Here is a 27,381-nt window from a genome sequence, read left to right as displayed (position 1 = left end):
AGAACAACATTAAATACAGTTGGCCCTCTGTATGGGTGAGTTATTCCACACCTGCAGAGTCAACCAACCACAGATTGAATTCAACCATGTGGAACCCAGGTAGGGAGGGCCAGCTGTAGATGCTGTTTTATATAAGACACTTGAGCATTGGCAGATTCTGATACCAGTGGGGATCCTATAACCAGTCCTTTGCGTTAAAAACTCAAGTTTTTTTCAGAACCGCTCAATAAATTTAAAGCAATAATATCCACTGCAGAACTCAAAGCCCATATACAGTATACAGCATTTCTCTGAGACTGTCTGATTGCTATCATTTGCTTTACCTAAACATTACTCAGATAAGAATATTTCTCAGGAAGATTCCATTTCCAAGATAGAATTATATAGGGAACAGATAAATAGAAAACAGTTTTGGTGGTAGAATCTGCACTGTCAGTAAGCAAATCAGTATCGAGGTTTTGCATGTTTGGATGGCTCAAAATAGTCTTTCAATACTGAGACATCAGAACTGAAGGGTCAAAAAGACTAGATAACAAAATAAAGAGCTTATTTTTGTTTTAAAGTAAATGGAAAGTGAGACAAGTATTAACAACTTATTCCAGTAAAAATTAAAAGATCTGGGTTCCACATCTAATTTGTCAACAGCTAGTTTGATGGGGTTCAGCAGGAATTTAGCCTTTTTATAATTCAGTTCCTTCATTTCTAAAATTATAAAGAGGGGCCATATGATTTTTCTAGTTCTAACATTTTGTGACTTTTTTTCTGTAAATTAAAAAGTGAAAGGCATAAGATCTTTTTTGAAAAGTTTTCATAAGAGAATACATTTTTAAAAATATGCCTCAGAAAATGCTATCGTGGAGACAATGGAATACCTTTGTGTGTGTGTTTTTCTAAACTGCTTTCAGTAAAACAAATTTGACTGAGATAGTTTAGTTTGTGTCAGTCCTGAAGATGGGAGAAAAACTATAACTCAAGTCAATTTCAGATTCCCAGACTCTAAAAAGCCAATAGAATAAAATGTTAGTTGCTTGAGTTTTACAAACACTACATTAAATCTTCAACATATGAACAGCACTACTGCCTGTGGCATCTGAGAAAGAAAGGAGATTACCATCTTATTAGAAAATCTTAGGTACTTAATGACCATATTCCCAAGTGTGTTAATGGGCAATCATTTTTCTGTTCTTGTTAGAACATTTGGCATAAAAACACTGCAGCAAAATGATAATGCTTCACATATTTTTGAATTATAATTGTACTCTATAGTAATTGACTATCTGATACTCGCTTACTTGATTAGCTGTCCATTAGCATTTTTCTACTACTTACTGCCTCACTAATCTGTCTGCAGCTATAACCACTAATCAAAATACCAAACACTATGGAAGTGAAAGAAACATGGCATTCTAGATACATTTCATGTGGGAACATTAGGTTTGAGATTTAGATAAATTATTACTGCACTAAGATAAAAGTACTACCCTGGCCTCTGGAAATTACGCATGTACTAAGCCAGAGTCACAGTATTTCTAAACAATCATTCTTAAAATAAAGACATCATGAATTTCTTTTTACATTTTTCATTCCATCTAGAATCATGTTTGAAACAGTGGTTTGACATAACTTAGTCCTAAATCTGTCCTCTGTAGTTTATATGAGGTCCTGAGTGTTTACTTAATATCTCCTAAAGAGTAAAATTAGTCGGTGATAGAATGAAAACTAGAATATAGATAATCTGATTGCTAGTAGAATAATCCTGCCACTCCATAATGTTGCCAAAATGACTTCCATGAAGCAAAATCAATTTATTTTATTATAGTATTTCACTGACATCAAATAACCTTAAATGGTAAGATGCACTCTAATTTCATGTACTATAAAGGAAAAATTCCTGCTAAATAAAATTTGACATGATATCATTATGACAATTCTAAATAATTTCATCAATTCAAGACTCATGTTCTAAGTTCCTTTCATTTCTTCCAAGACATCCAGCAATTTCTCCTAACTTCAGTTGCATTAACCTTTAATCAGTAATAAAGCAGAGTATAGCTTCACCTGTTTGTGGGAATTCTCCTTTATAAGTTCCCTAAAATACTTGGGTTCCTCTCTAAAAGAAAAACATGGAACTGAATTGTTTCTTCTAATTCCAAATGTTTACAAAAACACCAAGTGCAGGTATCACTGCTCTGTTTCAGTGACTCTCTGCAAACAATGTTTTTGTTTTTTACAGAGTCATTAAGTAATGCTTTTGAAGATATCTTACATAACAGTTGAACACAACACATGCAGTATCAACCATGCATGCATCATTCAACTGAAGTGACAATGTGCCATGGCTGCCACATGGCCAAGAGCAACTTAAGGCTCCATCAATTATAAAATTTTATAAATTATAAGGTGTCAGAAATGTCACTTAGGAGTGATAAAATATGGCTCTCGACCATCTGATTCATCCTTTTATGTTGTTAAATTTTACATTGTAGTCTATAACATTAATGTTTTCTTCTCTTTGACAGTGAAAGGCATAAATAATGGCATCTCAGTTTCCGAAGAGTAAAGATCATGAATAACCCAAAGTATGTCAATTCATTAGCATTAGCTTTCCCTACATCTCATAGATGATGTTCAGTACATGTTTGATGATAGGGAAGATGAAAGAAAAGGAGGTGAGGGAAGGCTTAACTTCGTTCATGTGTGTGTGTATGTGTGCACACGCATGCACACTTTTGGGTGTGTGACTATGTGTGCATGCTGCCCTTCCTATATGCTTCTCATTTCTCCTGGGAAAAATATACCTTGTATCCTTCATTTTTAAGACATATCCTCTCTTGTTCTAACCATGAGGTCAAAATAGGAACCAACATCTCTTTTTTTTTTTGCTATTGTCTCTTTTCTATTTTATTAATCAATGAATTTATTACATTTATAGTTGTACAGTGATGATCACATTTATTTTCTTCTTTATAGCTGCACCTGCACCATAGGAAAGTTCCCAGGCGAGGGGTCAAACTGGAGCTGCAGCAAAGGCCTACACCACAGCCACAGCAAAACCAGATTCTGCTACTTACACCACAGCTTGTGGCAATGCTGGATCCTTAACCTACTGAGCGAGGCCAGGGGTGGGAACCTACATCCTCATGGACACTATGTCAGGTTCTTAACCTACTGAGCCACAGTGGGAACTCTTGGAGTCAATATCTTTTTAATGTGACCTCCAACTCCATAGTTACAACTATTGACTTAATGATGCCACCTGACCAAGGCTGGTCTAAACCCAGTATCACGTTCCTGGGACCAGATATGATTAATGTAGCTGTGGGCACGTGACACAATACAGGCCAAGTAGATGGTTTCCACCAGGGTTTCTCAAAATGTAGCTGAATATTAGCATTTTCTGTTCAAAAAACTACAGGGATACAAGGACAGACAATGTAAGAAATAATGATATTAGCCTTGTAGAAACACAATCTGAGATAATCTGGCTGGCCCACAGATTGAGACAGAAAAATCCCATCTATTTTAATTCTCTGGTTCTTTTTACAGGGAGTCTTTCACAGTTTACATGAGCCAAACAATCCCCGTTTTGCTGAAGTATGTTTGAGTTGGATTTCTTGCATTTACAACCAAAACTGTATCAACTCTGGCTAGTATAATTATTTAGAGAAATATGTGCTTAGCACATGTTTATGATTAAGGCTAATATAATTATCATTCTTTTGTATGACAGCAAGTGTCACTTAATCACAGAAAGGAAAAGCACGATATTTTTAGGGTTCATAGAAGCTAATAAAACTTTCATTGAGGTTGTTTTGTTTCCTTGAGAAGTCCTCTGAACTCATGTTTTAAGAGGAAACATGTGAGCAAAATTTTATTTGGCACGCTAGGAAAGTAAAATGTAAAAGAAAAAAATTAAAATGGATTCAAAGTAACATCGTCCTTCTCTGCAAACTTAAAAATGTAGCCATTCATTCATTTTTGGCTCCATTATTATACAATCAAAATAAAGTTTGGCCAAAATTATAATTACAATGACTATGCTTCATATTCTCAATGAGAATACATGAAGCAAAGACTTAGGCAAAAGCGGTTGTTTTTCAGTTTGACCTGCCAACAAGACCCAAATAATTCTTAGTTTGCTCTGAAGTTTCATTACAAAAAAATGCAGGCTTTTACCTGTGCCTATTTTTCTCAAAGGAATTCTTGAGAAACGGGTTATACATACTAGTCTAGAGGGAATTTCATGAATTAAAAAAATAACTATATTTAAATTGATGTAGATTGCATCAAAATGTCTGCCTGAATTTTAAAAGAAAACTTCAATCATTCCTTGACCAATGTAATCTGTCCATTCAGTACAAATGGGCAATTCTCTTGCGTGTATAGAGATTCCCAGGATGGACCCAAAACTAATTTTCCTTAGTAGTGTTACATTCTTTGGCCTTGAATATTGACCTAAAAAATAGCCAAACATACAAACTTAAAAATAATAATGATCAATGTCCTCTTTTGAAATCATAGTCTTCTAATTGAAAGTTGACAATATTTCATTTCAAACCATTATAAATCCAACTTTAAATTTTTAGAAAAGAAACTATTCACTATTATCTATTTTTCCAAATGTGGAGGGTTAACCATTTTCTGGCACCAGGGATATTTATATTTGGAATGAGAAGTCTGTTGATGAATTTAATATGTTGCTTTTCTCTCAAAGGAAGGGTGATATTTGAATTAATTAATTAAATCTCCATATATTTAAATATCTTTTATGTTATGTGGACTACAGGCTAGAAGCTGCTGATTTGGGAGAACACACAGATCTCTGCTGTGAAATAGAACAGTGCTCTTCTCAAAGGCAGTTTTTGGCTCTTGGACTAAGGCACAGTCATGTAAGAGGTAGTTACTTATGTGGCAATGAGAATCCGTTTCTAGAAGGTTTTGCTACCTAGCTTTAGAATTTACCCAGCAGTACTGAATGCTAATTTCCTTTGATGGGATGTGCACAAAACAGGTGACAGAAAGTGATTTTGTCACAGAAGAGAAACAGTAGTTGTTGACGCCCCCTGGATGTTAAGCACTTTTTCAAATGAAATAAAATATCCTCTATTGCCTGTCAACTCTACTTATCATCCGTAAGTCGGTCACCTCTATGATGTCATGATTTTAATATGGAATTAATGGGATAGGACCTGGTTCAGACGCATTGTTGAGTACCTGACTCATTTTGAGTACCCAACCATTTCTCTATTTCTGAGATGGGGATGCAACCCTAGATGATGAGAAAGAGCTTCTTTGAATCCTTTTGTAACTGGAATTTTCCTGCAAAGTTTATACCAACAAACATCCTGAATTAGAAATTAAAATTGATCAGGCCAGGATGGAATCTTTGTCTTTGGCATGAAGGCTGTGCAAATGGTGTTCTTTCTTCTTGGTATCAGTCTTGAAAGGAGCAGTTTTTATTTAGATGCCTCTTATTAACAGAATAAGTTCTAGATGCTGGGAATATAGTGGAATACAATTCCTACAATCATGGAGGTAATTTAGTGAAAAGAGACCAAAAAATGTACAAATACAGAGAGTTCCCTTTGTGGCTCAGCAGTTAATGAAACCGACTAGGATCCATGAGGATGCAGGTTGGATCCCTGGTCTTGCTCATTGGGTTAAAGATCTGCATTGCCGTGAGCTGTGGTATAGGTCACAGATGCAGCTCAGATCCTGTGTGCCTGTGGCTGTGGCATAGGCCAGCAGCTATAGTCTGATTCAATACCTAGTGTGGGAACGTCCATTTGTCATGGATGCAGACCTAAAAAGCATTAAAAAAAATTACAAATACCTAATAAATAAGCACATAATGAGACCTCTTTGGATTGCGATCAGTTCTTTAATGTAAAGTAATAGGGTGCCTTGATAATGGGGGATGCCTGATCTCTTTAATTAAAGTCCGGTGATTACTCAGAGAAGGTGACCATAGACTGGAAAGATGAGAAGGAGCCTCAGGTCCAAAGAGCCAGGTGCCAGAATTCTAGGAAGAGAAGAGCCAGTTCCAGGATTTTTGAGGTTAGAATTTGTTCGCCCCATTGAGGCTCAAAAGGGGGCAATGTGGCTACGACTTCAGTGCTGCATCATCATGCAGTGGGTGAGAGTGGAAGATGTGAAGGGGCAGGTGTCACCCAGAGCCCCGCAGGACCCAACAGGACGTCTGAACTTTAAGAGACCTGAGGGTGGCTTCGGTGTGATCTGAGCAATGATCTTCAGATATGTCACATTTTCAAACTTTCCTCTTACCACCTACCCCATTTTTTTCCTCAGAGAAAAAAAATTCAATCTATGACTATGAAAATTAAGACAGGCAGCACAAGCAACCAATTCTGTAGTTTTCAAAAGCTATTTTCCTGGGGGGGGGTGTGGGCAGGACACAGACACCCCCAGAAATAAATTGGAAGACCAATTCAAAGGCATACAAAAGTTCTATAGTAAGTTTTGATTTTATACAAGACTTTACATGACAAATGGTGGCAATACAATTTATTGTAGATTTGGCAAAGTAATGCATACTTCTGAAACAAAAACAGACCTGTTACAAAAAAATGATGCACCCGGTGTCAGGGAAACCTTCATAAAGAGGCTCCCATTCAGGCTGAGGGAGACAGGCAGCCTCACCACCTTCGGTCACATCACAGCCTTGCATCCTACTGTGGACATCACATTCTCATGTAGATAACAGCTCCTTTTCTGACAACTATGGTATTTCCAATGTACTGTACTCTTGGTCTTCCCAAATTGCGAGTTAAAAAGTAGAAAGTCTCTAAGCAAATGGTTGGCCTTGGGAGTTTTCTTTTATAACTGTTTTATATCCCGAGAACCTCAGAGAGGAGAAATTGTGAGTGAAGTGAAGAGGATGCTTACATGAGGGATCCGTGAGTAAAGGGGCTTTAATGAGCTCTTGGCGTGGGAGAAATTTCCGGAGCTGCTAGCCTCACTGCTGTCCTCAGTACCCCTCGCCCCCCCCCACCTTCCAAGCTCACTCACCTTTAGTTGGACAACTCTTTCCACTGGACAGTTTTCAGGATCTTAACTCTTCCTACATGGCAGGCACACCCATATGAACATTATTTTAACATAGGACCACGTCACACTCGATAACATATTTCTACCATCGGCAGGTGGAAAGGCGATCTCCTGCTCTCACCCACCGCTGTCTGTGCCTGGCAACTGACTGCTTCTGCCTTTGTGCTTTGTTTATTGGTAAGATGAGCTGCTGTTGATGTTGAACCTTCTCCCAGTTACCCTGGGTGTGACGTGGGTAAGGAGAGGAAAGGGCAGAGTTACAGCTTTGATGTTGGCAGGTTAGAAAGTAGAAAACAGAATAGTTTAGCAGCTAGAGAAATGTTGCCTTTGGATCATGAACAGAAGGGCCACCGCAAAAGTTTTACCAAAAAAAAGTGAAATTTCTCTAAGACTTCCTGACCAAAATCTTTAGTGAGTCTAGTTAGTTTTTAATAAAGTTTTCGGTTGGAGACTAATTCTATTTTAAGATTGGAATTATATTTTAGGACTGATTATATATAGAACAATAAAAAATTAATCAGACTTCTACTTTTCCCTCTTAAAAATCATGTAAATTAAAAATTTAAAATGTATTTAAATTAAAATTTTAAATACACTTAGGCATATGGATTTATGTATTCAGTGCTTCTGCCCATAGAAATCTTCATTCCTATTCCTATTGCTCTGTAAAAGTCAAGTGTGTGTCTTTAAAATAAAGCATTACATCTCTAATTAAATCTTATAAAAGTATCAGGAGCTATCAAGCTAAATGGTTGTAATATTGACATTAACATTTTAAAAATTTAGACAAACAATAGATACTTAATACCTTATTGATAGGATATTATATAGTATAACTTTTACATGATGGAATACATCTTTGTTGGCAATAAAGTTTACACACAGAGAAATAAATTTAGAAGAACTTAACAGTAAAAAAAAATACAATTAATCTTCTCTCATTAGTCCCTTGCTATGCTCCCCTTGCCCCGCAGCTCTGCCCCATTGGCTCCGTTGGTCTCTGGAAGGCTCAGCAATTGCTTGCTCTGCTTCCTCACCAAAAGCTCACTCTATCCTTAAGCTCCTAGTCATTCTTTAGATCGTGTCCAGCATCCCTTTCTGAGCCCAAGCCTATGGAGCCCATAATAAATCTACAGTGAGTGGATGAAATGATGAACCACCGAAATCCTGGAATAAATTCAGTGGCCAGAAAAACTTTTCAAAGGCCAATAAGAATAATTTTATTACATGGTAACACATTATTCGGAATGAAATGTAATTTGCAATTTGTTTTGCAGGGGTTGTTCATGGAAACCTGCTTTTCAGAGGTATGGCAGTTTCTGGGGGCCCAGTGGCCTTTCCATCTCACCTCGGTCTATGATTCCTCAGCAGTTCTTATGTTCTCATGTTCTGCTTTCCTCCACCATAGCTATTGACATGTGTGAACATTTACATGGGTATATAACATACTTATTAGAGGTGGTGCATTTGGCTGCAAACAGACTTGGATTTGAATCCCCAGTTTGAAACATTTGCTGAACAGCAGGATAAGTTAGTATTCATTTCATTACTTGAGGCTAATACACTCCCAAAGGTTTATTTTAAAGATTGAATAATGAATGTGAACTTAGTAACCGCAACACATTTTGCACAGTGCCTGATTTAATTCTTTTCTACTCTTCTATACTGAGATATAGGCATATCTCATTTTATTGCATTCACAGATTTTTTTTTTTTTATGAATTGAAGGTTTGTGGCAACCCTGCATTGTCAGATGCTGGTTGGCATTTTTTAGCAATAAAGAACTTTTAAATTAATGTATATACCTTCTCCTTTTAGACATAGTTTTATTGCACACTTAATAGACTACAGGATAGTGTAAACACAACTTTTATATGTACTTGGAAACCAAAAACTTCACCTGACTCACTTTATTGTGATATTTCCTTTATTGCACTGGTCAGGAACCAAGTCTGAAATATATCAGAGGTATGCTTGTCCTAGATACACTTTAGGTCCTGTCTTCTTTAATTTTAGGCAATAAGCATGCACAAAACTGAATTAAAACAAACACACACATTTTAAGTCTGTATATGGATTATAATTCAACAATATTTTGCCATATAAGAAAATGCATAGAGCTTAATATCAAATTATTTTTAAATATTTATTTATATTGCAGGTTTAGGCAATCTTATGACTAATTTTCACGTGCGTGCTCAATCTTATCCTTGTTTTAAATTTGTGTGTTCCTAAATTACTCTTAATGCAACACCAATCTCTACACAACTACAGCAAAGATCTTTATTAGTCTGCCAATGCTTCTCTGATTTGAGGTTTCAGTTTTTCAGTGATAATTATCATGACAACCTTATTGTTTTCTGATAATAGAACTTTTTGAATTTGTGCCCCTTCAACGATTCAATCATAGCCCTAAAACCACTTTCCTTCTTACTCTACCACAGATGAAGGCCACATTGTTCGAGGAAGACGATTAGAAAAGAGGGAAGCTAATGTTAGGTCAGAAGAATCTAATACAATGCCCTTTGCTAATTCCTCTGTATACTTTAGTTTTATTTTTTCCAAAAACTACTGCATACCTATATGACCCTACCATAACGTACATCTGCAGGTCACTGCATCAGAAACTGATTTCTAAATTCATAGGGCACAGAGTATCCAGCTACCAGCATTATGCAGTTTCTGAATGAGGTTGCTGTTTTTCAGTAAGAAAAGTACAAAAGCCCTGGAAGGCAGGTTTGAAGCAATGGAATGAGTCTTGAACTTGGAATCTTGGGGCTTCTGTCCGAATCCTGGCTCCTTTTAATTCGCTCTGGGATTTAGGAGGCTGTTTTAACATTTCTTTTTCCTCATCTGCAAATAGTGAGTCATCATACCTAGCCCACAGTGATAGTATTAGGATTAAATCTGTTTCTCTGAGGGAAAGCCTCCCAGGCACATCACACAGCTCCTGAACTTGCATGTTGCTGCCGGGAGGCGGCTGAACACAGCCGTCCAGTCAGAGACACTAGGATTTTCATCTCCAGTGCTAGTAACCAGCTGGGAGACTTCAGATGAGGTGCTTAAATCAGGTGTGTTTGTTTTCCGCTTTGTTCTGTTTTTTTTTTTTTTTTTTTTTTTTTTTAAGTTGTAAAACGATCATTATCTCAGCTTTACAGTTATTATGAAAGTATATTGGCATAAAGAAGTTCATAGTATTTGGATGGGCTCAATCACTCATAGTTACCTAGAGCAAAATATGGTATGGAACGCTGGCGAAATAGATGAAAGTAAGCATCTTATTGCTGAAATATTTTCACCCTCAATACTAAAAATCCTTGTGTACACACCCAAGTTTTTAAATCGAATGTGGCTTACAATTGAGCCATTCTAGAGTCTGTCTTGCTGCATATAAATTTTTTAAAGAATTAATATCTTGGCATTCCCGTCATGGCTCAGTGGCTCATTTGAATCATGGCTCATTCGAATCTGACTAGCATCCATGAGGATGCAGGTTTGACCTCTGGCTTTGCTCAGTGGGTTAAGGAACCAGTGTTGCTGTGAGCTGTGGTGTAGGTCACAGACACAGCTTGGATCTGGCATTACTGTGGCTGTGGTGTAGGCCAGAGGCTACTGCTCCAATTCAACCCCTAGCCTGGGAACCTCCGTATGCCGTGTGTGCAGCCCTAAAAAGCCAAAAAAAAAAAAAAAAAAAAAAAAAGAATTGATATCTTAATGAAACTCTAAAGTCACATATATATTAAAATATTTCACCTGATTTTCATGGCCTAAGCAAATACTTAGGATTAGATTACAGACAATGTGCCTGCATGACTGCTACCTCTAATGTATACACTTAAGTCATCTTTAAGAGGATGCACCACGGTGCCACACAAACAGGATGAATGTTACTATTTGTGCTGAACACTGATGGCTGGGAGAAAGTAGATGATTTTGGAGAAAGGTCATCACTGGTAGGACTGTAGGGCTTTGTCCCTGGGATCCCCCCCCCCCAAAAAAAAGGCAGAGGATCAGCAACTAGTAGTGCAGTAAATAAAGGCCATCTACAGACTATACTGAGGATGAAATATGAATTCAGTCGCGCTCTGTATTTGTGAGTTTCACATCCACAGATCCAACCAACCCCAGATCAAAAATTTTAAAAAAAAGTCCAGAAATTTCCGAAAAGCAAAACTGAGTTGCCGTGCAGCTGGCAACTGCCTACACCGTATTTCCACTGTATTAGGTATCATGTGCAATCTAGAGCTGATTTAAAGTACATGGAAGGATGTGTGTAGGTTATATGCAAATGCGATGATATTTATAGAAAAGACGGGCCTCAGGAAATTTCGGTATCCTGGGGGCTGGGGGGAAGGGCATTGGTCTTGGTAGCTGCCTGCTGTGGGCACTGAGGGATGACCGTGTTTCCCAATAAAAACTGAGAATCTTTTTATTAAAAATACTAACATAAGGAAATCAGGATCTTCTTCCTCATATCCCCCTGTTCTTCTTTCCTTTCATTCATCTAACAAAGCTGTATTAAATTTCTGTGGACTTTCTGCTCTGGGCTAGTCACTGAATTCACCATGGTGTTAAACCCTGGCAATTCAAAAGGAATGGTGTGCCTCTTCCCTTTCAGATGCTCATGATCTGGTAGGAAGAAATAGATAAGTACAAATAGAGTAAAACATTGTTAACCTGTGCAATAAAAAGCTGTACAGTCTATAATGGGAAGACAAAGGATGAAATGGTTAATCTTCCTGGTCAGTCAAAAAAGCTCCAAAACCAGAAGATATTAGCGATATCACTCAGGTAGAGCAACAGTAATGAGAGAGAGTGAAGGACCTCTGGGGCAAGGATGAGCAAAGATCGCCCCTTAGATCCTGCTCTTCAGAGCATCACTGGCTCCTCAGAACTTCAATAGAGCCACTGGATTACTTTATTTAGAAAGACAATGTAACGGTATTAAAGTTCCATGTCAGAGTTTAAATACAACCATTCTTAAGACAGATTTTATCATGTTGATCAAATCCATAGTTAAAGAACACTTTCTTATCTATTATCTGATATAGGAAACAATATTGTGTAGATCTTTCTTGATGGCTGTGTGTGTGTGTGTGTGTGTGTGTGTAAGTTATTGTTTCATGGTACTCCAGATATTGAGTCCAGAATTTATATTGTCAGGAATATAAATGTAAATACGCTACTTTGATTCCATCTTATAATATGCACCAAGGCATTTTCTTTTTTAAGAAAAAGGAAACATTTTATTTCAGTATAGAAATGTGTAGGAAGATATAAAATGAGTAGCAATCTTTAAGCTTCTACAGGAACATAGTATTCAATATGTTTTTAATAAATTCTCGATAAAATTTCATGATTATAGTATCAGATAAACTTACTTCAGGTTCATAAAAATAATAATGGAAAATGCGTGTTCTTGTCATGAGAACATAAAATTATTTGTTGTAAAGTTCAGTAGTCTGTAATCCCAAGCCTGAATATAAAATATAGTTAATCTAAAATGAAAAGTTTACTATTCCCCAGCCAACTAAAATTAGTGAATTTTCTCTCCTATAGGCATTGAATTTCATAATTGTCCAACACTCCCACTATTTTCCCCAATTTCAAAATTAAAGATAAACTGAACTCAGCTGATTTTTTAAATTATGTTAAGATAATTAGGAAAAAGAAATGTGAAACAAGAAATGGCCACTGTAATTATGCAGCATTACATTTACTTACTAAATCTATTCCATGAAATTTTGAATAATTGCTTTAAACAATGTGTTTCATATGTCTTTTTCTTTGTTTTGTTTTGCTTTTATTTTATGTCATCGAGTCATTATCATGCATTTAGTGAATACAAATGAAATAACTTAGTGAAAAATCAAATATATAAAATAAATATATACATAAAATAAAGGCTTTTTCACTCTTTCTCATCCTTTTCCTTTAGTTTTTCTCTTGTTAGGTGTCATTTTTACTCCCAACTCTGACAATTAATTTATAGAAGCTTGTTCAAAGCTGTACTTTTAGCAAAGTGATTTCCTCCTGTTGTATTTATTTAAAGAACATCAATTTGAGCCTCTTTAACTGTCTATAAGCCTGTACCATCTCCTTCCTCTCCTTCTGTCATCAGCAAGAGCTACATGGAATCTACCTAAATTGTCCCCAGAAAGGGGGGATGTGGAATAAGCCTTTTCATATTTTACATGTTACTAGTAATTGTAAAGAGCCCTGTTTTCTCAAAGCAGAGATTCTAGCAGTAGAGACAGATGGATATATTTACTTCCATGAGAGGAGGTGGGGACGAGGGGAAAAACAGAGCCAAAGTTGGTACTCATACCATGATTTAAAAAAAAGTAAATAAGTAGAAAGTCGGCCACATGATTTGTGGTTGAGAAAGAGAAAAAAGTCTTGAGGGGAGTGAAGAATTTACTTCACATTTAGTCATAATGTTCTTTACATGAGTAATTAAGTCTGAGAATATTGTACTGAACAATGATGATAGAAATTAATAGATTCTAAATGAAGCATTTTCCTTTTATTCTCAACAGCTGTTCATTTTTACTTAGCGTGCACATCTTTCCACAAAAAGACAAAAGTAAAATTATTCTTTAGGAAATTAATCACATGCGTCTCGTTATTTCAAATAAAATGTTCTAAAATCCAGCTTCTTTCTAGATGGAGAATAATCTCTTTAGTGCACCCACCTCAGAATGTCGTCAGTGAGGTGGGCAGTGCCACCTTCTGGTAGAGAGGGGGATCGAGTCTCTTCGCCCAGAGAGTTACGTGGTATTTTGGAATTCAGTGTTGGAAATGTGCTATGGTAAGTAAATGGTATTCTTGGGCCTTTACTCACCTCATAATGGTATGAAGTGGTAAAATTTAGTTCACTGACAACATAATTTGATCCAAAGATCACAAAATATTTGTTCAGTTTCCTTGCAATGGGAAGCAAGCACCGTGTCAAACTCAACAAGCCTGAATAATTTCACATGTTAAAAGATAGCAAATGCATGATTTGTTTTTTAAAATGTAATGAGCAAAGGAATATAATGTTTTCAAGGTAAACATGAGTGCTTCTTGCATTCTATTTTAAAGGTGCACGTTACTTGATCTTGGAGGGGGTTGTGATTTCTATACGTAAAATACAGATTACATGGAGGGTTTTCAATGTGCTGAGTTTTCTCATTGGTGTATAATGATTTTCCCTTGAATTATTCTTGTACATGCATTATTTCTTTTGATCCTTGTAACAACCAATAAAGCAGTTTATTACAGATGAGGACATTGAGGCTCTAAGATCAATTGCTAGATAAGGTAGTGAGCAGCGAATCAGAATTCAAACCCAGGATTTCAATTTTGATGTTTTTCACAAAGAAACACTTCACTGAATATCTGAAAATTGTTCTACATAAGAGACTAAAGATTTCCTTTTCTTAAGCTCTCCTATGCATTCACATTTACTTCCCCATTCCCAAGATATTCAACTAGTTAATTACTAGCAAATACACTGTATTTGCTTACAAAAACCCATATATTTATGATATATCTCTGTAAAAAATTTACCTATTATGTATATTATATATGACATATTATAAGTATCTATATAATCGCTGCTAAAAAGTTTAGACAGATCGATAAAATTTGAACTCAGATTTTCCTCTCAATTCTAGGGTATTATACTCTATCCAATAGTAATATCAATATTTCTTTGAATCATCAGAGAATATCAACATTCTTTAAAAAATTTCACATCACATGTTAAAAATATCAAAACATATATTAGGAATCCATATTCACAACTTCTTGATTTAAAGTCATTGAAAATCATAAAATATCTATGAAAATTCAAAAGATAATTTTCTAAGTTGTTAGTATTTATTATTAGAACTGAATTATATAAATAGTATATTTGTATTATTATTTATATTAAAAGTAAATTATCTTGTAAAATCTACAAGAATGATTTCTTTAAAGACCAATTTTCTGTATATTATCTTCAGAAGTAACTTTGTTGGGATCTGGATTTTTGAAATATAACTTCCTTTGAGTTCCTATTTTACATTAATTTTTTAGCAGTGTCTGATTACATTTAACCTGAAGTTAATATTTCATTATTGCTCAAAACTCTGTTACCCTTTTTCTCCCTGAATATTTCTCATTAATTGAATCACTATTAGCATTCAGAATTCATAATTTTTGAGCTGAAAAATATTAATTTATAAAATGAAAAATAATACAATATTTGCTTTATTTATTCTTTATATTTCACTGAGACTCTAATAATAGCTGCATTTTATCATTATTATTAAAATACTTACATTGGTAATTAATCAGCATATACTAATTTGGCTACAACATGGTGGTATAATCTAATTGACAATGATATAGAACAAAATTCGAACTCAAAATGTGGAGTTAACTTGTGTTATACTCTTATGTATTTTGTTTATTTTTAAATAGAGTTAAATTTATTTTATTAAACAGAAATCATCAGAAAATTTGGTAGTTTGATGAACCCAATTAGGTCTAAAGACCCCTATCTCTGTAAGGTTGAAAAAAAAAATCCACATATCTTAGCACTAGGATGAAATTAAGCATTTATGTTGTAAACTTCCTAAATATGCTTTTAATCAACAATAAGTTAACCATTTTGTTTCTTTCTCCAAAGTAGTGAGGCATGGTCCTTAGGGGTTCAAGACTCTGTGAAAATATATCTTACTAAGTTTAAGAGAATTGATACAAATATTTCAAGATAGAGATAAGGTAAGTGATAAGCTATACCTATACTACCACAGAAATAAAAATTATTCTGCATTCACTTTTACATATTACAAACTTAAAAGAAAAATACACCTAGACAAAACTATGATTCAAAAATATATATGCACCCCTATGTTCATTGCAGGACTATTCACAATAGCCAAGACATGGAAATAAGATAATAGCCATTGACAAATGAATGGATTAAGAAGATGTGGTACATCTATACAATGGAATATTACTCAGCCATAAAAAGAATGAAATGATGCCATTTGCAGCAACATGGATGCAACTGGAGATGCTCATACTAAGTTAAGTAAGTCAGAAAAAGAAAGACAAATATCAAATGATATCACTTATATGTGGAATCTAAAATATGGCACAAATAAATCTATCTACAAAACAGAAACAGACTTACAGATATAAAGAACAAACTTGGGGTTGCCAGGGGGAAGGGGGGAGGGAGTGGGATGGATGGGGAGTTTGGAGTCAGTAGCTGCAAACTATTACATTTAGAATGGATAAGCAATGAATTCCTACTATACAGCACAGAGAACTGCATCCAATCTCTTGGGACAGAATATAATGGAAGATAATATGAGAAAAAGAGTATATATGTGGTAGAGTCACTTTGCTGTACAGGAGAAATTGGCCCAACATGGTAAATCAACTATACTTTAATAAAAATAAATGAATAAGTAAATAAAAATAAAGAATAAAAAAAGATAAAAAGTCCATGTACTAAGGAGAAAATAAAATCAAATATTATGTTTTATCCCACCCATAGTGGCTGACTAAAATGAATGAAGGTTCTTGAATGCTGACTGAACCTGACATGCCAGACACTTACTATACCAAACTAAGGACTGTTTTCCAACTAATGAACAATGAGACTTGATGTAACCAACTGTACATGGTCCTAGGAATTCATTCTATTGTAAGTTTCTAATATTTAATTCGCAAAATTACCATGAACTCCTTTTTTTTCTTGAGTGTAATAATGTTTAACTGTGATTCTTTAGATGAATGCTTGAAAGTATTCGGCATTAAATTCAATTTACTTCACATTAATATTTGTAAATACATTAGTAGCAATTCTTAAATATTTAAATCTACCGACTTGAAGTACTGAAGGCTTGTTCTCAAATACCTTTTTGAAATGGCATGAAAACGTCTATGACTTGAATCCAGGTCTGCACCCATCACTGCATCATCACTGGTGAACTCAAGGTCCAACTTCAAAGCTGAGAGACACAGGTCCCTTCCTGATCATCCCAGAGGCATCATAGTTTAACTCGGGGGCAAGGGCAGTAATAATCCACCAATATCTCCTTCATTTGCAATGGGTATACAATCAAGCATTTAAAAATCCCCAACTTTTCACCATTAGAAGATTACTCAGTGAATATTTTCTTTAGTGTGTGTTCCCTTGCCTAGCATGTTAACAGACTGTCAACTTCTCTGTTTAGCTCCAGTGGCCTTTGTTTCACTGCATTAAAATTATTGTGTGAGCAATTTCACATTAAATTTAAAAAGGTGATACTTAAATAGTGACTAAAATCATAAGGAACCTACAAAAAAATAGCGAAGTGTTTCTGGGAAGGGTTTCCACATATTTCGGTCTTAAAATTCATATGTGTTACCCAAAAAATTCATATGTGTTACCCAAAATTACCAATACTATATTAAAAGATAAGAGCAGAGGATGAACCCTATTATATATCAATTTCTTCAAACATCATAAATAATTATTATATTGGTACTAGGTTAAAAGCCAAAGAATAACATATACTTCTATGAAACTAATACATAACAAGTGAAAGACTGTAAGTCTGAAAGAAAATAGTAAATTAATGATTCATGCCAAGACCATGAATATCTATATGAAAAAAGAAAAAAAGGAACTCTACTTAATAATAGTCAAATACATTAATTATGATTAGTTGAAAAATCTAATTGCATAAAGTATTTTTAGGAAAAAATTTAATAACATATAGAGGGATATTTTTATGACTCCAGAGTAATGAAGATTTCTCTAAATGTGACAAATCTATATATTATGGAGGAAATTATTAATTTCATGAGGTATTTCACTGTCGGGAGACATGTTTCTACAATCTTTTCTTAGCCTCTCTGCTTCTATTTTCTATGTTAAAAACTCCATCTTGTCCTGCTTTACTTTACCCCATATTCCTGCTTGAAAACAGTTTCAGTGCTGGTAAATAACTTGATCTTGAGAAGAAAGACCAAAAGGCGTAAGTTATTCAGGTGGTCAGCTGCATGAGGACATAATGCCTTGGTCTAGGCATGCTGGCAGATTGGCACTGTTCGCACAACATGACATGTCCTGTTAAAATAAGAGAAATAAGAGAAAGAGGAACCTCATGGCCCCAGGGGGTTTATGAGCAGTCATTAGCAGAATATGCATCAGCAAGGAGAACGAGGTGCAAACCTAGGCACACAGGGTTGCCACAGATAGGCATGTCTTTTGGGGAAGCACAATGATGATTCCCTAGATGCTAGAAGCACAGTGATGATTCTCTAGATGCTAGAAGCACAGTGATGATTCTCTAGATGCTATGCATAGACAGCTAATGCCAAGCTTCCTCAGTGCTAATGATTGTTAAATGCCTAAAGGTCAGAATAAAAACTTAACCATCTACCAGCTATGTGACTTTTAAAATAATAAAAGAACTATATCCTGCACCTACAACCCCCTCCTCACTTGATGTAATCCTAAAGAGCACAATAAAAGCAGTGTGGTTTCGTGAGGCGGTGCTCTTGGTCCCTGAGACCTTGAGTCCCCTGGTTCCCACCTTTGCTTAAGATAAAGGTCTCTATGTCTTCTTTTATGTTAACTTTTTCTTTAGTTTCACAGCATCTGTTCTTCAGCGCTTACCTGCTGAGCTGGTCTGGGCACTTTGCCTCTCACAAGACATAATAAGTGACTCTGAATCTGATTCCACTCCATAAGGAATGAAAGAGGCTAAGAAGAAAAGTTTGGGGGAGAGTCGCTGTGTATGTGCTTTAACAACCAAGACAACAAGCCAAATGTGTGGTAATAGGTCCATTTATGGAGTACAGAGCGTGAGGGATGTACAAATTCAAATTTTATTCTAATAAAAATTAGACTCCTGAAAGGTCTAAAGGATAGTGACACTGTCCAATAGAAATACAAGGCAGGAGTTCCTGCTGTGGCTCAGTGGGTTAAGAACCAGACAGAGTCCGCATGAGGATATGGGTTCAATCCTTGGCCTCACTCAGTGGGTTAAGTATCCACCATTGCCTTGAGCTAGGATCTGGCATGGCTGAAGCTGTGGTGTATGCTGGCACCTGCAACTCTGATTTGACCCCTGGCCCAGGAACTTCCACATGCCACAGGTGTGACACTAAAAAAAAAAAAAAAAATACAATGCAAACCATGGTATAATTGTAAATTTTCTAATCATCTTTTTTTTTAAGTGCAAAAACATAGATGAAATGTTTCAAAATATACTTTTACCCAATACATTAAAAATACTTTCATTTTAACATGTAATAATTATTAGTCAGATATTTTACATTTTTTTTTTCATTCGAAGTTTGCGCAACCTGGTATGCATTTTACACCTATAAACTATCTCAGTTTGGGCTAGTTACATTTGATGTGCTCAATAGCATAGAGCTAGAGGTTACCATGCAGGACAACACAGGATTAGAGTAAAGAGAAGATTCTTCAGTGCCTGGAAAAGGTAACATGGACTGATTGGAAACTGGCTACACTTACAACAATGAAAGACAAAAGCGTGTGTTTTTCCAATATTAGATGTGGGCCCTGCAGAAGGGAGGTTTGGGGGTCTTCCTAAAAGGGATTCCTTTTAGGGATCTTGCTTATACATCAAAGGTGTAAGACATCTCATTAGAAGCCAAGGCAACCACATGCAGCAAAACTCCCTAAGGAATGGGATTCTGTCCTCTACTGTTAGCTGCCTCTCCTCTGGCTTCTAATCCAACTCTGAGAGGACCCAGAATTGTGTGCCAAGGATGTGGAAGAGCCAGGGGAGCGAACTAAGGGGAAAAAGAAATTGACTTCACTCGGCTACTCCTATGCCAAGCTACCAAGTGGGTCAGGCCCATAGCAGGAGAGGGGAGGATTTCACTGGATAAGACCGTAAGTTCTGATTATCAGACTAGCCACACAGGATTGATTTTAGGGTGCACTAGACTTTTAATGCCAAAATAAAATTCTACTTGTTTATTATCCAAGTGTGTCTGGAAATTCTATGAGAAAAAATGTTTAATGGGGAATGGTAAGAAGGAATGCAATTGCTCTCTGCTTAGACTCTACCAATTCCACTCTGTTCAATAAACCAAATTTATCTACATTAATGTAATAAAAACAAAGTATACTCATACGTATCATAAAACGAACATTCACAACTGGTGGCACATTAACTACATATTCCAGGGATGTACCCTATAACTGAAACTGTAGTTTCGCCTGCCATCTTTGTTTCAATGACAAATGCCCTGAAGTCAAAAATGCAGGCAGTCAATTGTTTATCATTTGCAATTACGCACAGCAGTAGGATGTTCTTAAACACTGGAAAGCCCCTCACATTACATGATTATTTTGTTAATAAAAAAACATACGCAATAGAACATTGGCATGACTCCTAATTTAAAAATACTGTCTTGACTTAAATTGACTCGTTATGCTTATCAGATAACTTTATGCTGCGTAAATATAAACATTTTGAGAGAGTGGGACATCCGGCTTGCCAGTGGCCACTTCTCTGTTGTGCGCAGCAAAACAGCCATTTAAAAGCAGGTGACATTGAGAAGGGCAAGAAGATCTTCATTCTGAAGAGTGCCCAGTGCCGCACTGTGGAACACAGAGGCAAGCACAAGACTTGCCCCAACCTAATGGTCTGTTTGGACGGAAGACAGGTCAGGCATCAGGATTCACTTACACAGATGCCTACAAGAGCAAAGGCATCACTTGGGAGAGGAGACGCTGATGGAGTACTTGGAGAATCCCAAGTACATCCCTGGAATAAAAGCAATCTTCACCGGCATTAAGAAGAAGGGAGAGGACAAAGACATGGTAGCTTATCTCAAAAAAGCTACTGAGTAATAGCTGGCCACTGCCTTATTTATTCCAAAACTGAAATGTCTCATGACTTTCATATGTGGACCATATTAAATTGATCTCATACACCAGAATTCCAGATCACGTATTGCTGATGGAATGTTTCTGTTGTACGGTCCTGATTTAAATAAGATTGGTTTGTGGCTAAATGAATATGGTCAGCTTTTTGAATTTTTGTAATAATTCCAGTTCAACAAGTGCTATCACTTCTAAAGAGATGATTAAACCTGAATGTGGAATGTTAAACTTTTCAGGAAGATGGTGAATGTCTTCTCAAAATCTATAGGAGCTTGGTTTTATATTTAGATTTTTATAACTGGTTATATTAATATATTTAAGCATTGAGAAGATCCCTTCACTGTCTCATAGAACAGAGCAAGATTCACCTGTGTTTGCAGCTGTGTTCACTAGCCTGTTAACCAATGGACTAGTTAACAAATGGACAATGCCCACTATATCTTTCTGGTCTCAGCTATGTCAATGTCATTAAAATCATCTGTATCTAAAATACATACAATTTTGAACTTAGTCATTCAATTTATTTTAATAAAACATTGATTTGTCAGTTTCCAAGTGGGGTTCCTTTTAGTTATTGTCTAAAAAATTAATTATGTTAAACAGTTTTTTAAAAATCTCTGCTCTATAAGTAAGTTTTTCATCTTGGGTCTGGGTAACTAGCATATTCCTGGGCTATGTTCTTCCACTGCCTTTGAAGTTTGAATAGAATTGTTACAGTAGAGCTGTAAGGAAGGTATTATTGGGGAGGCCAACTTCTTTCCAAATTAATTTTATAATCTACTGCAAACTATTAGCTTTGAGTTTCTCTATTATTTTGGATTACTCATCCCCTGGCCTTTTCTACAGCAAGTTATATGAAATGTTAAATACCTACTGTATTGAAGAAAAAGCCCAAGTTTCTTATTTTCCAAATTTAGTTCCCAACACTCTCATCTTCAATAAACAAAACTTAACACCTTTATTTCTACCGCTTGATTTTTTTTAAAATTCTTTTTAGGGACACACTTGCAGCATATGGCAAGGGGTCACATCAGAGCTGCAGGTGCCTGCCTACACCACAACCATAGCAACAATGGATCTGAGCCACATCTACAGCTTGCAGCAACGCCGGATCTCGAACCCACTGAGCAAGGCCAGGGATTAAACCTGCATCCTCATGGGTACTAGCAGATTTCCTAACTCTCTGAGTCACAAAAGGAACTCCTATTTTTTTTTTTTTTTAAATGGCTGCACCTGCAGCATATGGACGTTTCCAGACCAGGGAGTGAATCAGAGCCATAGGTGCAGCCATGCCGGATCCTTTCACCCACTATGTGAGGCCAGGGATCTAATCCCCACCTCTGCAGCAACCAGAGCCACCGAGGAGCCACTGCCGTTGGGGGATTCTTAACCCATTTTGCCACCACAGACACTCTTCTTACCCCTTGATTTTCAATACAAGTCTTCTCTCCATGTATCTAATCTCCTTATTCTCTATTCCCCAAATATTCTATTCAAATTCTTCTTTTTTTTTTGTCTTTTTTTTGCCTTTTTCTAGGGCTGCTCCCACGGTATATGAAGGTTCCCAGGCTAGGGTGCAATCGGAGCTACAGCTACCAGTCTACACCACAGCCATAGCAACACCAGATCCGATCAAGTTCTTATTATACATTTTGTTTTTTGTAGGACATCATTCTATTCTAATTTAATCTATTGACTTGATAAGGCCCACCTCAAGTTTATTTTTACCCTGTGCCTCCCTCTAAACTCTAGTAATACAAGTTCATGTTTCAAAGAAACAATGGAATACACTATAGGAGGCATCAAGCTTTGAAATGAGCGAGGGAGTTCTGAGTTACCATCTCTAGTAGAATATCTATTAATTGCATTTTCCTGGCCAGGTGAATTTTAGGGTTTCATTTGAAAAATCTTCTAACTTTAAAATCTTAATAATATATACACATTATTATCACTTATACAATATACAAAAATGTAATGGAGTCATACTTCAAAGAATTACCTCAGCAAGACTGCACCATCTTCAGAAAAAAAAAATCTGCACTAACATAGCATGGGACATAGCAATGATTCATGTATTCATAAACATTAATTATCTAGCACATCAAGAGGGAAATTGTATTTATTTTTTGTTTGCTTGATTGAATTCATTCATTAGCCAGATTTTCCCCAAACACAAAATACTTTTTGAGAATAAATTAAAAGCTGTGGTACCTGGTCTGAGTGTATTTTAATTCAGTAATAAGAAACTCTGGGTTGTGGGTCTCATTAGCAACGCTTTTTTTGAAGTTCATCTCAGCAATATCATGTGACTACTTTTAATTTTTTTCCTCCCCTCTAACCAGGATTTACTCCAGAAAATTTTAAAATCTAATTAGTTATTGTAGATTTAGGAAAGAGCAGCAGCACACAGCCAGGCTCTCTGTGGTAAGCACGAACAAAATTATGCTTTCAAAAACGGATGTTCAGACAGGTCTTGAGTTTAAGACAATTCACATATAGTTTTGGGAGCTGAAGTGTTTTGTAGGTACTGCCCCCCTCTTCTCTAAGGAATACCTGCACATTGTGGATGATTAGAAAATAGCCATGAGAAAATTAAAATTACTTGTAACCATAATACCTAAAGATAATCACTAGTAACATCTGGGGAATTTACTCCTGCTCTTTATTTATATAAACACACACATTCACAAAGAGAAAACAAGACTCAAACTGTTGATAAAGTGGGCTTTTCATTTTCTTTCATTTTATTATTATTTTTTCCTGTGTCTTAGAATATTAATGATTATCTAATTTCTTGTCCTATGACCTTTGGAGATGAGATAAAGTAGCCAATTTTGACTTCAGTATTAATCAAAGGACATTTAACCCTACTGCACAGAGCAGGTTAAGTGTGGGGGCCGTCTCAACCAAACTTGCTGTTCTTAATCATAAGCAGGCATTGCTGAACCATCACATGGAGGAAAGCCAATGGCTGATTAGGAAAACCTGCCTTGGACACAAGCTTCTAATTGGTTTGAGGCACGAGACACATTTGGGCATTTTTTTTTTCTTTATTTAGGCCACCCCTGCAGCATATGGAGGTTCCCAGGTTAGGGGTCAAATTGGAGCTGTAGCTGTGGGCCTACACCACAGCCACAGCAACGCAGGATCTGAGCTGTGTCTGTGACCTACACCACAGCTCATGGTAAAGCCAGATCATTAACCCACTGATCGAGGCCAGGGATTGAACCTTCATCCTCTCCTCAAGGATACTAGTCAGATTTGTCTCCATTGAGCCATGATGGGAACTCCTCCCCTCTTTTTGTGTGTGTGTGTGTGTGTGTGTGTGTGTGTGTGTGTGTGTCCTTTTAGGGCTGCACCCACCACATATGGAGGTTCCCAGGCTAGGGGTTGAATTTGAACTGTAGCTCCTGGCCTATGCCACAGCCACAGCAATGTAGGATCCAAGCCACGTCTGTGACCTACACCACAGCTCATGGCAACACAGGATCCTTAACACACTGAGCAAGGCCAGGGACTGAACCCGCATCCTCATAGATACTATTTGGGTTTGTTAACCACTGAGCCACAACAGTAACTCCACCTTTGGGCATATTTGTTACATCAATTTACTCCACCCTAACTGAAAGGGTGTGGAATCAGTGAGAGTCTGGTTTGTGATTCGACATAGGTTCGTCCTTTCTTTTATTTTCAACCACAATAAAAGCAGTGATAAAATATATTTATAGAACTTTATTTAAGTTTGGGCTTATGATAGCTTTCATCATCTGAAGGCAGGTTTTTCTAATCACCAGTTGGCTTTTCTCCGTGTGGTGGTTCAGGGTCCCCTGCTTATGATTAACAAGACGGTCCCCACATTTAACCCACTCTGTGCAGTAGGATTAAATGCCTTTTGATTAATGCTGAAGTCAAAACTGGCTACTTTATCTCATTCGTGTATAATCTTTCATTTTCCCTTTAAATTTTCAGATTCTAGCATTTATCTGTTTAATCTGTTCAGACATCTATTTGGTATTAAAAATAACTCCACCTTTCTGAGGGCTGGAAGAGAAAGTACTACAATCACATAAATCATCAGAGTCAAATTTTTAAAGAATACAATAAATCTGAAAAAGAAGTAACACAAGGCTCTGAATATTTTTTCCTTGAATGCTAGATTTGTCAACATAACATCCTAGTAGGAAAAATATTCTTTAGCTAGTCATAGATATTCCACAAAAGTTATGAGCAAATGCTGTGATACAAGAAAATTACAGATGTTTTTTAAGTCTTCTGTGATTGGATTATTAATCTGATAATGTGGGTAGACAGATCACAATGGATCAGTCAGGTGGCCAACTGGCTGCTAGACCCAACATTAGGACACATTGAATAGGTATATTCACACTCCATAAATACCCTGAAGAAGAAAAGTCATGAGAAAACCCTTCTCTTTTGATATCTGCATTCAGCTATGTCCCTGTGAAAGAGAGCAGGAGAGTTCAGCTCATCTGGAAACAGGTTCTGCTTCACATCCTCATAGAAGACCAAGGCATAATCCTTTCTTTCTTCTTTTTATTGGAACATTTTTAAAATTGTGGGGAATATGTAGTAGCTTTTTTTTTCCCCCCAGGGCTAACTCAGGAATCTTGGCCCCAAAACGTCAAATCAGTTTTCACTGAACATTCATCGAAACTATTAATGACTCATTATGCAGGGGAAAAAGACGTTAATGAACAAGCATAGTCATTTGACCAAAATAAATTTCAGGGGTGATGTAAAATTTAAGGAGTCAGTGGTAGAAGGCTTTCTTAAGGATAGAACAAGCTAGTTGGTTTCGAAAGAAAATCGTAAATTTTTTATGCTAGTAGCCCTGTAGAGTTAAAATGAAAATTAATGCATTAATTCAGGAATTAGCAACTGTTCATAAGTACTAACATATTTCAAAGAAGATCTGACATATACATAAAATCATATAAGGCAAAAAATATATTAATTATAGATTACTAGTATTCACAAATTATTATATTGCTAGTATATATGGATGTGTGTATTGAGTTTGTGGAATATATATGTATATACATGAAATACACATATACACATAAAGCATATGTTTATAGATACATACAGAACTATAAATAAATAAATTATGGGCCACACATTTAATATACGAATAGGCCAATAAACTCAAGTGCCAATATCTCCAGTTTCCTATGCATTCTCAATGGAGTGCTATGCACAACTTTTTTTTTTTTGTCTTTTTCCAGGGCCGCACCCACGGCATATGGAGGTTCCCAGGCTAGGGGTGGAATTGGAGCTACAGCCGCAGGCCTACGCCACAGCCACAGCAACGGGGGATCCGAGCCGCGTCTGCAACCTACACCACAGGTCACGGCCACGCTGTATCCTACTAAGAGAAGCCAGGGATCGAACCCCCAACCTCATGGTTCCTAGTCGGATTCCTTAACCACTGAGCCACGACGGGAACTCCTATGAACAATTTTTTACATAAAGAAAACTCCTTTCCACAACTGCTGGCATGCTTATCAGGATTTTTGTTTGACTCCTGCCAATTTGAATCCCGAGACTCAAATAAATGCAGAGCCATCTGCGCTGACATGGCTGTTGCGATTCTTCAAGGCTCGTGGAGGCATTTGTTTCCATTACCCTCAGTACCATGATGCTTCACTTTGTAGCGTCCCTACTGAATAAGCTGAGCTTAACTTGTATCATGGACATCGTCAGGTTAAGATCTTGGTAAAAACTCTATGTGCCAGAAGAGCTTAACCTTTTCGGCTCCAAGTCTCCAAAAATGTATATTGGTGGTTTGAACTTTCTATGGCATTCCTCACAATTTTCGCCTTCATTAACAATGATTTTTGCATATAGGGTTTTGGAATATCTTTCATTACATTAAACATTAAGTAATCTTAATGCTTCAATCGAGAGAAAAGTAGAGTGCAAATTATTCTATTCAGATGACATTTTGTCAAGCCTTGCTAATTCATCTAAACTAATGCTGCTGTGGATATGCCTAGGTGACTACTCTTTTTAAGGTAGCATGGCTTAAAATAGGCTGAGTTCAGGTGTGTATTCAGAGTTGTCATGCAGTGATCATGAAAAGACTATCAGAGAGCATGAAGTAAAAACAATTTTGCTGGCATAATACAGAAGCTTCCGGGCTGCAGCAGATCATTTTCATGAAAGATTTTTTGCACATCTGATCTAAATAAATTAATGGTAACTCAAGTTTCCATAAAATGTAATAATGGAGAGTACAAATAATTCTCTAGCAGCTCTTTCTGTTGTTAATATAAGTTTAGAGGTTTGACAGAATGATAGAATATAAAAAGTGTAAAAAATACTCAAATAGGCCAAGATTTAGGTAATTTAAGCATTGATAAGAATCTGAACATTATATGAAGGTGAAGTAT

General features: G+C 36.4%; 1 protein-coding gene and 1 pseudogene across 2 annotated transcripts in view; one reads left to right on the top strand and one right to left on the bottom strand.

The window, feature by feature from the left end:
- Window positions 1–27,381, bottom strand: part of GPC5 (glypican 5) — a 1,358,912-nt gene that overhangs the window by 638,934 nt on the left and 692,597 nt on the right. The window lies entirely within an intron of this gene.
- On the top strand, window positions 20,474–23,541 carry LOC110255762 (annotated as a pseudogene).

The sequence above is a fragment of the Sus scrofa genome, chromosome 11, assembly GCF_000003025.6.
Source record: "Sus scrofa isolate TJ Tabasco breed Duroc chromosome 11, Sscrofa11.1, whole genome shotgun sequence".
NCBI lineage: Eukaryota > Metazoa > Chordata > Mammalia > Artiodactyla > Suidae > Sus > Sus scrofa.
The sequence above is the reverse complement of the archived record's forward strand: the minus strand, read 5'-3'. Positions and strand labels throughout refer to the sequence as shown.